Consider the following 14501-nt stretch of genomic DNA (forward strand, 5'->3'; position numbering starts at 1 on the left):
ATGATCTGCTCACCTGAAAATCCCCAGATCTTTCCCACAACCCTGGGACAGTGTCGGATTGAGCTCGAGCAATGGGCGGTACCGAATTTTCCTCCTGCCTAGTGGGGCGAGCTCAGAGACAGGTTTCACTTAACTTTGGAAAGACAGTTCACATGACATTCTTCACACATCTGTGTAAGGTTCCTGCCCACTAAGACAGAGAAACCAAAGAGTGGGATGACATCGGTGGCTTTTGTCTTGCATGGATGCAATAATACTGCTATATTTTCAAAATGACCAAAGCAACTTCTCCATGTGACGACAGGCAAAGGGATTGGCTGAATGCATCATGATAGGGAAAAAAAAGAATAGCTGGTCTGAGAGAACACACTATCTTCTGAGGTGAACACAAAGCAATTTTTAAAACATGCATCCAAACAAGTATCACCAAGAGAATTGCCAATTCCAGATTGAAATGAGTAGGCGATCGCAGCCACTTTGCTCATCTCTGCCAGTCGTTCCATGTGGTCACTGAGTGGCCCTGTGCATTCCCCCAGCTGCCCTGGGAAGGGTGCTGGGGTGGGGACGGGGACCCAGTGCTTGACTCTCCCTCTCACCCAAACTTTGAAGTGTCACAGCTCTGCTCTTCTCAGTTGGATTCTAAATATAGCATGTGGTTCACATGGTTTCATTGGAAGAAAACTCTGCTGCTCAAACAGTATTATAAACCACTTTCAGAGACTGTTATAAAAAAAAAGAGTTTCTTCCAAACTCCCTCATCTCTAGCTGCCCTAAAATGATAAACGAAGTCCCTAGGCAATCACTGGTAAGCCTGCCAAGTGTTTTCACACTAAATGGCGTTAGCACTTTCAGCTTAACTCGGTTTCTTGCCTTTATATTCAGATTTCTATTCTAGCTTCATATCCAAATGTCAAACAGTAATAAGGATTTCATCTAAAATGAAATACTGTTTGTTCCAAATCCATAAGATGCTTTCACAGCAGGAGAGTGGAGCTTATACCAATTTGTAGGAATGTAATGTGTTATATACATTTATCTCTAGCTTGTACCTAATCTTAGAAGAGAGGGGGATCCTGTGTGCCTGCTGAATAGAGATTAGAGGAGATAGATTTAAATGCTGGTTTTCATCATTCTTATTTAATAAGCAAAAACAAGCAATTGGAAACATCTAAGGTGCTTTCTATATTACATGGAGGTTAAATGCTCTCTCTGTCTGAGCCACATTGCATTCTGCTTTCAATATGCCATGAAGCAAATTTGCTAAAATACAGTTCTCTTCATTTAAGTCCAGTGTTGTTTATTTTTGCCAGTAATGTCAGGCTATTCTGCAAGGTTTCATTCAAGCGCAGTGGAGGAGAATCTGTAAAAGTTCAGCTTATAGAAGGCTAAGCATCCTGGTTTTCTCAAAATTTAAAAAAAAAAATCCAAAGTGGAAAGGAAGTTAGTAAGCTTTCTAGACTCTAGCACTACTTGGGAACCTGAAAGGTGTGCTGGAAAGTGGCATTCCTCCCTTCCTGGGCACTCTGGCTCTGGTACAATGGGCAGGCATCATCCCCAGTCTGCAGACCTTCTCAGAACCCTCTTGAGTCACATGGCTTCTTCCTCACCTAACCCCCAACATGAGAAATGGCTGCATTAACCCCTAATTTCTTAAGCAGTGAAACTTAGCATGTCTCATACCCCTGCCCCTCTCTCACCACCACCAACCCTCCATTCCATGATGCACCATGTCCTGTTCCATTTTCCTGCCCAAATGGTCCTTCAATTATTTTACACACCAGCCAACCTCACCCCTGGAGCCACTACCCTCATTGAGGCTTTTGTCATATATTAAATGGACTATTGGGACATATACTAATTAATCTTTCTACTCCTCATCTCCACTTCTTTCAGTTCAGAGTCTATGTTTATCATCGTGTAATCTTTCTAAGTAACAAATCCTATCAAGACTCTGCTTCTAATCTTTCCCTGCATTCCCGCTGCCTTCAAAATAAAGTGCCGAGTCCTCACTACTGCTCACAGAGTAGTCTGGCCCTTGCCTATCTTTCTGATTTCTGGTCCCATAGGTATGTTCCCTATGGCCAGCCTGCCTCTGGGCTCCATGATCAAGCCTCCCTCTCCACCCCCTCGGACATGCCCACTCTCTTGTCTCGTGAGAAAAGACCTCTGCTCTACCCAGTTGGCAGAATTTTACTCATCCTCCAAAATTCACTTCAAATAATACTATCTCCGCTGCAAAATTCTTTCACATCCTAGAATATACGCTTTTTTGAATACCTATCCTGACACAACAAAATCGCTTATTGACACATCCATCTTCTTCCCACTGGTTCATGATCCCCTCTAGGACAGGGACTAGGATGTTACCAGTGCATCTCCCTAGCACCATGTTTCGGTGTCTGGCTTAAAGCTCTGACCCCCAAAGGCTGACATAGTAATGGCTTCCTCGTCAGCAGGAACTTTCACAGGACTAGGAGACAAGAACCCAGGATCCTATCCCGCCTGCCACCACCTTCAAAGCAACCTCACGGAGGCCCAGAATCTTTAAGGATAAAACTATAAGAGTAAATGGAGAGATGAGCTCTGAATTTTTTCCCAGCATCAAAATAAAATTCTACAACTCTGTGAACTCTAGGATTGTGGTGACGGCCCTTTCTTTCCTCAAGAACGATCCCCAAAGTTGTAAACACCAGGATGATGTCCCACGACACCACCTGTGGCCCCCGTGCTCCCCAGACGCCAGGGCACCTCAGCCGTTCCACGCTGGCAAAGGCAGGGTCCTCCAAGAGGTGAACGCGTGAATGAACAGAGTCCTGTTTCACATTTTCCATTTTGGTTAATAAATTGGAATCTTGGCACTGTTCCCCTATTTCTGAAGGCTTTTTATTTTTATCAAAGCAGACTATGTTAATGAGGAGAAGTCATTGTTAATCACACACACACCATCCATACTCACAGGAGCAGAGCACAAATTATGTAGCGATGCTGGAATCAGTCCCATGAATTCTTATTTTGACAATGAGAGAGGATGAGTTTTAAGAAAGTCCAAAGTCAATGACCCCTTCTTAATTGCACAGTTCCCATTTTACTAAGAAAAACAGGCTGTTGGGATCACATTTTTAGTTCTTCATCCTGCACAGTAGGAGACAGCAAAGCTAAAAGATGTCCTCAATGGCCTCTTTATAAGTGAGCTGTCTAATAGGAGAGTAGGGTCCCAGCAGAGGGAGACTAGCCTGAATGAGCCAGTTCTAGAGGAAATATCTTAAAGCATAATGAAGTAAAATACATCCAGGCACCAAACTTGTTTGTGATAGTTTGAAAATGTGCCCTCACGCATCTCCAACGGGCTGTTTTTGCCATAGATAAGGAGAGTGCAGCAGTAACAAAGCTCTGTGGGCACTTGATGTACTTCTTCCCCAGGCAGACCAGTTAGTAACTGTAGCCTGAAAAGAATCACTTTGTGACTTTCTATCGGGAGAAATACTGTCCAACTTTGCAGGAAAAAAAAATATATATGGCTCTTTTTTTTGGCCTCTGCTGTGACAGCCTTCCTTTCCTATGAAAAAGATGCCAACCTTCCTCACGCCCCAGCCCTGAAGCCGGTTTGATGCTCCTGTCTTCAGTCCGTAACCCTGAGGGTACTGGCACCCAACACGGTTGCTGCTGAGAGACCCACTCCAGGTTCCAGCAGCTAGTGGAAGGCGACATATTACTGATGTGTTCATCAGCACCCCTTTTAGTTGGAAAGAAAATAAATGCCACCTCACAGTGGCTGGAAGCCACGGGCGATTCAGTGGTTCAAAGCCATCAGGAACCTGTCTGTGTGTCCCTCCGCTCTACCTCCCTCTTCACCAGCCCCCTCTGCAGCAGGATCCCCTGCATCACGGCCCAGGCGCCCACCCACAGCTCCAAAGTTGCACACTTCCAGCCAACAATCCCCTCTAATGCTTCATGTTAACTCCAGGAAAAGGTCCCAGGCCCAACTGTTGCCATCCTAGCTTAGGTCACACGACCTTCACAAATGAGACAGGGCAGCTGGCAAGGTCCGGTGCTCCAGATGACAGGCCAGGCTCACTGGGGAGCTCCTGGAGCAAGGGGGACACTGAGAATGAAGAGGGTGACTCCTCAACAAAAATTTGGGGTGCTGTGGCCAGAGGGAGGAAAGGAAGCTGAGAAGGCGAAAATAATATTGCGCCTGCAAAACTGGGTCACAATTTTTCCCCTAACATAGGGACCTGTTTCCTACCCAGTCAAAAGAAAAAAAGAATAAAAACTAAGAACAAAGGCAGGAATCAAATCGTCTCTCCACCCCCAGCAAAGACAAGCTCCTGGGCTCACGGCTTAACATCCTCCCTGTTTCACCTCAGAGCCTTCCTTCCCATAGCCCCAAAGTCTCCAAGGACGATTTAAACGCTGACTGGCCATCTCTACCCATATGACCCTCAGACGCGTCGGGCTGAACTTGTGCACAGCTGACCTCCTCCCATCCCCTCCTGTCCCCTCTCCTGCAGCCTCCACATCGGGAGGCACCATCTCCTAGTGCCCCCGAAATACCTAGCTTCTCCTGCTCTCCCACGACTGGCCACCTCCAATGCCACCGGCCCACAGGAATCTCCTAGTCCTGTCCATGTCTCCTCCTAAACAGAAGGCTCTGCACAGGTGTCCCCCTGCTCTGCCTCTAGTCCCACCGTCAGGGACCTCAGGATCTCTCGTTTGGAGTCCCATGGTAACTCTCGGTGGCTTCTCTGGCCGTGTGCTTGCTTCCCTCCTGGGCAGGTGTTGGGGACTTCACCCCTCAAATCTGACCATATCACCCCACAATTATAGCAACCACATCACCCCACATCTACAGCCTCTCGCCGGTTCTCCCTCATCTATCACTACAGCTTTTCAATACAATCTTATACAGAAGCTCAATGTAGTCATTTCCAAGGGCTGCTGTAACAAATTACCACTAACTTTGTGACTTAAAACAACAGAAATGTCTTGTCTCATTGGTCTGGAAGCCACAAGTCCAAAGTCAAGGTGTTGGCAGGGTCAGCTCCTTGAGGAGTCTCTGAGGGAGACGTCATGCATGCCTCTTTCTTGGCTTCTGCTGGCACCAGAAATACTTGGTATTCCCCGGCATATGGACTCCTCACTCCAGAAGGCCTCTCCCTTGTTTTTCCTCGGGTCTATAGGTCTTAATTCTCCTCCTTTCTCTTATACAGGACACCGAGTAGTCATTAGATTTAAGGCCCATTTAATCTGAGATAATGTTATCTTGAGATCCTCACCTTAACTGCAGCTGCAAAGCTGCTATTTCTAAATAAGGTCACATTCTCAGGTACCAGGATTTAGGATATAGACATGTTTTGAGGGATACAATCCACCCACTAGGCCCAATATGTGCAATAGTTACAAGATAAAACCCCAACCCTTGTAAGTCACGGCGCCCTGATTTTGTGACCTGGCCCCCGTCTTCCCTCGGGTCAGGCTCCCCGCAGCTTGCTGTCCTGCTGCCTCCGCTGTCACTGGCCTCCATTGTGCTCTCGTTGTGCACAAGGCTCTTCCTGCCTCTGTGTCTTCCCCAGTGCTGGCGCCTCCACCTGGGACCCCTTGTCTCCCCTCCTCCCAAATGGCCTGACTGACCACACCAGAACTCGGCCACAAGGCAGAGGTCTCACTGCTATCAGTAAAATTTAATACCACCCTTAATTTGGGATTTGCAATATTTAACCAGCTGCCAACTTTTAAAACCCAAGAGATTCTAGAGAAATCTGTATTCCCAGCTTTTCTTTGGCAGCATGAACCTGGATCTGAGTCACTGCAGGCCCGGGCAGGGGGGGGCGGCTCCGGCCTGCACCTGCGCCCTCCGCACCTCCCCCGAGAAGAGGTGAACACTTGCGATGTGTAATTAGGACTAGGCCTGGCACCAAACAGCATCAGTTATTTTTATTTCTAGTGCAGGGGGCACATTCCTAAAGACAAGACTTCAAAATTCAGATGTTTACAAGTTCCACACGAAGAACTGGAAAAAACACAGCTGTTACTAAATTTCAGATACAGTGAGTACCCTGTGTGGCCTTACCTTCCAGGGTTTCGAGGGAATCAAAACGCAGGTTTTTATGTAAAATGTCTGACTTTTCATTATTTAACTTTCAAGTCGCGGCCCAGTCAGAACCCAGCAATGGGCCATCGGTGAGTGACCTCGGCCCAGAACAGGAACGGGGCCTCTCCCCTCGCTACTCTCTCTGTACATCCCTCACCGGCACATCGCAGACCCGTCCTCGACTTCCCATTTCCTGCTTCGGTACTGATTCGGCCCACCTACCAATCCACCCTTTCCTTACTTTCTCTCTAAATGACTGAAAGAGGGTTGAAACCTGCAGCCAGGCAGGCACATTTTAATAGAAAGGGTGCATTGCTGCCATTACCCCTCCGCCTTGCACACCTGCTCTCTGGTAGCAGAAGAGACCTCCAGACTCCCTGCAGGATTTTCACCAGAGCACACTGCCACACCCCACACTGGAGGACACCCCTCCACACACACACACACACACACACACACACACACGCACACACATCCGCACACAGCCCCCCGAGGTCTGTCCTTCCCTCAAAGACTGCACGTGGCAAGGAATAAATGCTAAAATGCCGCCGTGGAGTCACGCGTTGCCCCGCAGCTTGCGCTCCTGTGCCGGTATGTCAGGTTGGTAAGAATACCGCTCATTTCCCTGAACTGAGCCTCTCACAATCGCAGAACCGCTTGAAGTCACTGTCCCACCACAGCACTCTTCACAGCCAGGCAAACAAGAGGGAGCTGTCGGGAGGCCACCTCGAGCTCAGATGCCGCGTCTGAACTGCCCTGGGATCAGGAAGAGAGTGGTGTTGCATCGTGAGACCGCAGTTCCTCCTTGAAACAACGCCGGCCAGAAAATAACTCACCTCTCATTACTGTATTACTTGACTGCTGTGCTTCTACTTTTTAAATGACTGCATTGAGCTTTTAGTGCCTACATTGCACTTTATTACACCCTGAAGGTGTCATTTAAGTGTGTCTTTATTCTCATTTTAGGGCATATGGTCTGCAGTTTTGCAACAACTGAAACAAGTTGGAGCCACAGTAAAGTAATTTGAGAAGAGGCTGGTCTTTGAAGCTTGTACTTTTAAGGACTTTGAATTAGAAAAAAAATTGCTTTACTTATTTATTGTGGTTAAAGGACCAGTACATTTGCTTATAAATCAGTCATAATTTGAGAAAGGATGGTTTCTTCAGAGCCTCAGAAAATGGCGCACTTGCCACCAGCAAATTTTCCACGTTGGCTCAGCAGTGAAACAGTATTCAGTAAATGAAAGACATTGGAATTAGTTTGGATTTCTTTTTTGAACTTTTTATATAAAACTCTTCTGTTCCATTAGGATAATCCTATTTGACTTGCTTCTCTCAGTCAAAGAAAAAGGAAAAGCTATTATGAGAGAGCCAGGAACAAAGCATTTCCCACCCCTGGTCAGGCTTTTGATCCTCACGTGGCCGCAACAGGCCTCGGCAGGAGCCAATAACTTCCGGCTTCAAAGACGGGGAAACAGGCTTGAAATGAATGCACCTCCCAGGGATGCCACGAGGTCTGTGGCCAGCAGACCGCTCTGCTGACCCCTGTGTACAATCGCTTTGTGCCCGCAAGTGATGGATGCAATTACCACTGTTTTTCCCCACATCACATAAAATCCCCGCTATTATTTTATGGCCACTGAATTCGTCTGCCTGCATCTCAGTACAGCCTGGTGTTAAACCCCACCATCTCACACCACACTTGTATTAACATATTCAAAGAATGGGAAGCACTGAGTCCCTTTTATTCTTTGTAAAAACAGCAGAGCTGAAACCAACAGTTTTACAAACCACTCACCACAGTAAGTTCTTTATAAATGAGCCTTTCTGCTGATAGAGCAATTGCTTTACATAGGAAAAAAAAAGATATAAATTTGATGTTGTTCTGGAGGTAGGCAAACAAGAAAAAACATTCATAATTTGGGAAATTATCTAGTTCAGCAACTTCATCAACTTGCAATTAACCTCAGAATGCCAGGCCATTACTGCTGCCAGATTAGCTTGAAAACTTTCTAGGACCACTTAATTATTTACACTAGACCTTTTCCATATTTTTTTATCTATTTATTGTCTTCCTCCCATATCCTTGCTCTCTCCTCTGCTTCCTCCTATTCCTTTTCATTCTTCCCTATCTGCCACAATTTAGCAGGGATAGTGGGCAGAAGTCACGGCTACCACGGTGGTACCGGCTGGAACCAAGGGTTAACCTAGAAAGTCAAAGGGAACATTCTCCACTGAACACGGAAAAGGCAGGTTGATTCTATCTAGTTGACCCTTCCCACCTTGCCCACATCACCCACGCTCTTCTCCTTTGTGAGTCCTCTTTCTCTTCACTTTCCTCTACACGTGACTTTGTCACACGCTTTCCAAGCCTTTGCTCATACCATTCATGCTCTCTGTAGAGAATGCCTTCCCTGTCTATTTACACAAACCTACACTCCATGTCAAAATACAGCTCAATTCCTTCTCTTTCTCCAACAATTCAATGACCAAAAGAGCAGGCCATGAACTTCTCTACCTTGAATTCATGTAGCACCCACTGCCCAGAGCAAGTATTTTATTCAACCAACAGAGTGCACTTGAGTAGCTACGGTGTCCTTAACACAGTGCTGAACCCTGTACTGCAGGATATTTTTTTAAATAAATAAAGTTTACTCTTGCGAGGTAGAAAAGATTACATGACACAAGTATCTGTACGCAATGTAGAACTTGGTGAGTGTCATGAAAGATACTGAGACTAATTTTATAATTTGAAAGAAAGAGATGACTTCTCTCTGGGGAAATTGCTTCAAGGATTTGCTTGCTATGCCAGCCTGGCAGGAATGCCGGTCTCTGTCACATTAGTGCCTGTGTCCCTGCAGCCACCCTCTTGCCTTTCACCACTTGCTGCCTCCCACAGTTCACTTACATTTTCAGATGCATCCATTTGCCACTCTAGCTAGGTTACGAGCTGAAAAGGTGCTGCAGTCTTGCCTAATATTTTACGGAGTTTCCTCTCCGCCTCATACAGAGTAGCCGGGCAGTAAATATTTGTTGATTTACCCAACACACTCTTATTTAACTCTTACTAGTTTCCAAGCCCTGTGCTGCATGCAGGGTAGTTGCAAAAATGGATGTAATCATAAAATTCAGTCCGCACCTAAGGGTACAATCTAATACTCAAAATGGTTCCATAATATGGTATAGAGTAAACTGATAGGGAGGCATGCTGAGAGCCCAAAGGATGGTATCAGCCAAGGTCAGCAAAGAACCTGGCCAGGGACAGTTCCACTAAGGAAGGAGAGAATGACCTGTGCTTCCTAGGTGGCTGGAGATTTACCAGATGGCTGAGGAGAAAAGCAGTGGTTCTGATTCAAGAAGAAAACGTGCAAAGAATGACAACGTGTGAAGAATTACAGCAATGTGCAAAGATGGAGTACGAGAGATCTTCATCTGCCACCCTGACTTTCCCCCTAATGCCTCTTATATGCACAAACAATGCATAATTCATTCCACCATTCTTTCTTTTTATCCTAAATATTATATTGGTAAAATTGTATTAGAAACTGTAAAACAAAAAATTGTTTTAAAGTTGTGCTTTTCTCTTACTTTCTCCTCAGTCTGCACCACGCCCCCTTAAATGAACAACTCAGTAAATTAGTCCACCTTGGTAACCCAACTTCTCCAGACTGTTAACGAGGAATTAATTTTAATGCATAGGTAATTTCTCATCAGATACAGCATGGCCCCTTCTGAAGGAAACGTTCCAACCAAGATTCCTTTAGAGCACCTGTGTGAGTTAACACTGGCATTTGCCTAGAGTATACACTGGGGGTCACACCAAAATTATGGGTAAAGCAAGAGCCTTTTTGGTAAGAGACCTAGCCAGTAGCCAGTTCCATGTGCCTCCATCGGGAGTTACTGGGATTCCCAGCAGGAAGCAGGCAACCCCAAGAAATTAGGTCTGAGTAGCCCTCTGCACAGTTGGACTTCGTCATCAATATTCTCAGCCCTGTGCTGTCCTCTCTGAAAGTCAAAAGTAACTTTCTCATCCCAAGTCCTTCAGGGGATTCCCGACCTAGGAATTATTCAAAGGTGTGCTACTGGAAAAGCAGGCTTTTCATTTAAAATTCCCATCTTTGTTTTAATAAGTGTATCATTCCTAAGACAAATGTTTCATATTCTGAACATGTTTGTATAGATCTGGACTTTTTCCCACAGGCTATGTGCCAAAACTCATTTAAAATGTCAATATAGTAGGTTCCAGAACATGAAGGGGATTTGTTACTAAGGAAGTTGTTAGTAGGACGATGCCAAAGATAGCTCCTCACTAGAGATTTGTGTTTTTCTTGGGTGGAAGTTGGACACTGGAAAGCATTTGATTGACAAATTGGGGGACTAAAAATGTGAATTTCATGCTCAGCTAATAAGCATACAAAGCAAATTATGTGGAAGCTGAGCTAAAGAGAAGAATGAAAATTAACTTCAAGAGACTGTATAAGGGACTTGAGGGCATATCGATGACCCTGAAAGTGGGAAGTAACTGTGACAGGGCACAGAACTGGCTGCTCCAGTGACCACAATGGGTCAGACACTGGTACCATAGATTTCTTCTTTTTTTCTTTTTTGTATCTTCACCTGAAGACATTTTTTCATTGCTTTTAGAGAGAATAAAGGAAGGAAGGGTGGGGGGGAGAGAGAGCAAGAAAGAGAGAGAGACATGAGAAAGAAACATCGACTAGTTGCCTCCTGTACACGCCCTGACCAGGGGTTGAACCGACAACCCAGGCATGTGCCCCGACCAGGAGTCAAACCTTTCAGTGCACGGCCTGGTGCTCCCCTCAACTGAGCACCACCAGCCAGGTTCATACCACAGATTTCTATTTGTCTTTGTCCCAATAATCCCACTCTCCAAGCTTCTACATAGAAGAGATGTTTGCCTGGAGTAGTAATGGCTGTTTTCTCATAAATTCCAGAAAAAATATCATTTGATTCTACCCTACACGTTAGGGACCACCCATTTCTTAGTTACAAAAGTTGCACTTCTCTCCTTTACCAGCTTCTGTGCCAGGATTGGAGCCACAAGACAGAATCAGTGGACACATTTTGGGCTACGGTTTCTAGCAAAATCTAATTCTTACCTATGCCAAATCTCATCCAAGGCAATGGATGTGTTGTTGAGACCTACGGGTTTCTTACTACTCATCACTTCTGTTCTTCCCTGAGCAGCCTCTCCGGTCCTCCTCCTGCACTTCCAAGCCCTTTTACGCATCCCATGCACCTGAGTCTGCTCCCGGCAGGTGCAAGCCCAGCAGGGCTTCCTTCCCCACACAGCTCTCCGTCCCCATCACACCCTCCTTCCCCCCATGGCACCAAGGAAGTAGCTCACATCCACGGTCGCTGAGCAGATGTGCTCTGCCACCAGCTGTGCAGGGAAAGGACGGAGTAGGAATCAATATAACCCAGGGTCTACTTGAGGTCAAGTGAGACCAACATTTCTGTCCTTTGAAAGAGTAAGGACTGGGAAAAAGAGACAAAAGGACAGAGGGAGAAGGGTAGCAGGGGTTGTCGCCACTGAAGTGATGGCTCTTTCAAAGTCAAAGAAAACATTAAAACAACATGGTCCTTGTTCATTTCATCAACAGGAAAAATGGGCAACCAGCTTTGCCAACACATGAAGTTCAGCCAATAGACCAAATTCGTAATGGCTTGGGTCTCAGAGACACCCCGGAGCCACCGCACTGGCAGCTGTGTCCCACACAGAGCTAGAGAGCAGTCCCTGGGGCTGTCTTCATGGGGGTGACCACGGTCCCACGTTGGAAACAGCGGGGCAGCCCACTGACTATTTTAACTGGAGTTTTCTCCCAGGAACTGAATAAATGGAGCATAAAGAACTTTCTTTGGCTCTCATGATACATCATATTAGGGAAATTTGTTGGAAAAGAGGTACTTGAGGAACTCTGTTTAGGGTCTCTTGGTCCCACTATCTCTGAATCTAGGCGAGAGGCTCCACTCAGGAAAAGAACTGAAGACTGAGATAGTAACTGATCATATCTCTTCAACTCCCCCTCTTCCTGCACCTCAAAACTCACCTGTTACCTAATCCAGAAAATTAAAACCATCCTTGACCCTTCCCACTCAACTTATCACAAAATCCTATAGAATTCACCTCCTGGAATATCTCTTAACTCTATTCACTTCTGTCCTTACCCATGGCACACCCCCTAACTAAGCCTACCATCATACTGAGTCCATTCTTCATAAGCTTAGAGATATATTTAGAAATGTCACCTTCCCCCAGATTGAAGCTGATCAATGCCTTCTCATTGATCACTTTTAAGGTCAGCTCCTAAATCTCTACAGCAAGGTCTTCACAGTCCAGATTCTATGAGCCTTTTCAACCTCACCCCCCACCCTGTCTCTTGTATTGCATCCCTCCCCACCTCAGCCCACCCACTCCATCACACATGTGCACAATGTTTACACACATAGGCACAAACATATATACTTGGTGATTCAGCCATCTCAAATATTTACATCTTTCCATGAATGGCACCCTGTCCCTTTACCTCACTCTTCCCTATCCCTTGAAGTCTCTTCCTCCCAATCATTCTTCAACACTTACCTTACAAGTCACTTCCCCTGGTAAGCTTTCCCTGAGCAACCGAATAGGGGGGTGCCATCAATCCCCTGTGCTTGCTTCCTTCAGTGTTGCTGTCTATGACATCCTGTGTGCAGACCTGCTCCTAGTGGATGTGGGATCTGGACAAGATTACAAATGGAAACCCCTGGGCTGTGCTTTGCTCTCTCCTTTCTTCCCATCCACAGTTCTATCGCAGCTGAGGGGGGCCACACATACACTTGGACACTGCAGCCCTTACACGCAAGCTCTACTCACCACCCCTTTCTCAGATTACTGGCCCCAGCCATGCACAGCCCCGGCAGAGACCACAGGGTCAATGCTGTCTGCTCTAGGGAGCTGGATGTGGAAAGAGGCCAAGCCATTCCTGAGGAACTGCTGCAACTGCTGGGACAGAAGCTCTGTAGACTGTTGGACAAGGGGTAGGGACAGTGTGCTTTAGGTGGAAATTTGTGTCATTGGCCCGGGGACTCCTGGTCCATGGCTAGAGTGGAGCTTCATACAGCACAAGGTGTAGTGAAGGGGCCAACCTGCCTGGCCATGGGGGTGCTACCTGCCTGCCTCCCTCTCCATGTACTTAAGTTCCTTGAGAAGATGTACCCTGCTAGCTTGATCACTACATCTGTTACACGGTCCTTGCCACAGCATGTAGTAGCTGTTCAATAAATACTGACTAAATAAATTAAATGAGTCAGAGTTTTGGGTAGACAAAGAGGGATTGCAAAAGGATTAATAAAAATATGCCCAACTCAGTAACTATTTACTGATCCCTCATGGGTGAGGCTCTGTCTGAGTATCAGAGATGAACCAGTTGGGTTCATGATGAACCAGGGGCACCTACATTTTAACCGCTTACAATCTAATGCAGGTGATGCTATGTATCTATAAGTATAGTGCCAGGCAACTGGATGTATAAGCTCATGGTAAAATGCTTATGGACTGCTGTTTCTCAAAGGAAAATCTTTAAAGAAAAATGCTGATTAGTAAAGGGTTAATCCATCTTCATAGTTATTATGGAGTCGGGACAAGGTTACAAATAGAAACAAGGTTTTGGTGCAAGATTTGAATATGATGGTTGATTGAGCCACTAAGAAGAACTTCTATATATCTTAGACACATTTCATTTTAGTGGCACCTCCTATTTCTTTGTATTTTTACCTGCAGAGTAACTGTGGAATGTGAATAACATTTTTTCCCTTACCCTTTGTGTTCAGCATAATAGCCTCCTGAAATAATTTTACGTTCCTGGGCAAGGTGGTGTCCTGTGAACCTGCAGACGGGGCTCTTCACAGGAGACTGTGCATTGTGTTCTGTCACAATGTTCATTCCTCTCACAAAACATTTAATTAACTCAAATTGCAGAACAGAAGAGATGTGTGTTTGCTGGCAACTATTTACAAAAGGAACAATACATATACAAGATGATCAGAATTGCGTTTCTCAAAAGCTCGAAGATTTCATCATTATGTATTTTTGTTATTGTTCAAAGTCTCTTGGGTAAATATGGCCCCTGGCCCTCAGGTCCTCTTGAATTAGTTCCATTTGATTGCAATTGCTCATATTCATTAGGAACTTCACCTATAATTGAGTATATTCAGGAGAAAGCTTGGTGGGTGTTTCAACACAACATGAAGCTTTCATGCTTCCTATCAGAGATTCCATCCTGTCGATATTGCTCATTTCCAGGTTTTTTCCTCAGTTTGGCTACATCAATAAATTGTTAGACTTGGATTCCTCCTAAACAGAAGGCCAATGTCCACAGTATTATTTGATCAATATCTTAGTGCTTTG

The sequence above is a fragment of the Artibeus jamaicensis genome, unplaced genomic scaffold (assembly GCF_021234435.1).
Source record: "Artibeus jamaicensis isolate MK-2021 breed Jamaican fruit bat unplaced genomic scaffold, CSHL_Jam_final contig_402, whole genome shotgun sequence".
In the NCBI taxonomy this organism is placed as follows: domain Eukaryota; kingdom Metazoa; phylum Chordata; class Mammalia; order Chiroptera; family Phyllostomidae; genus Artibeus; species Artibeus jamaicensis.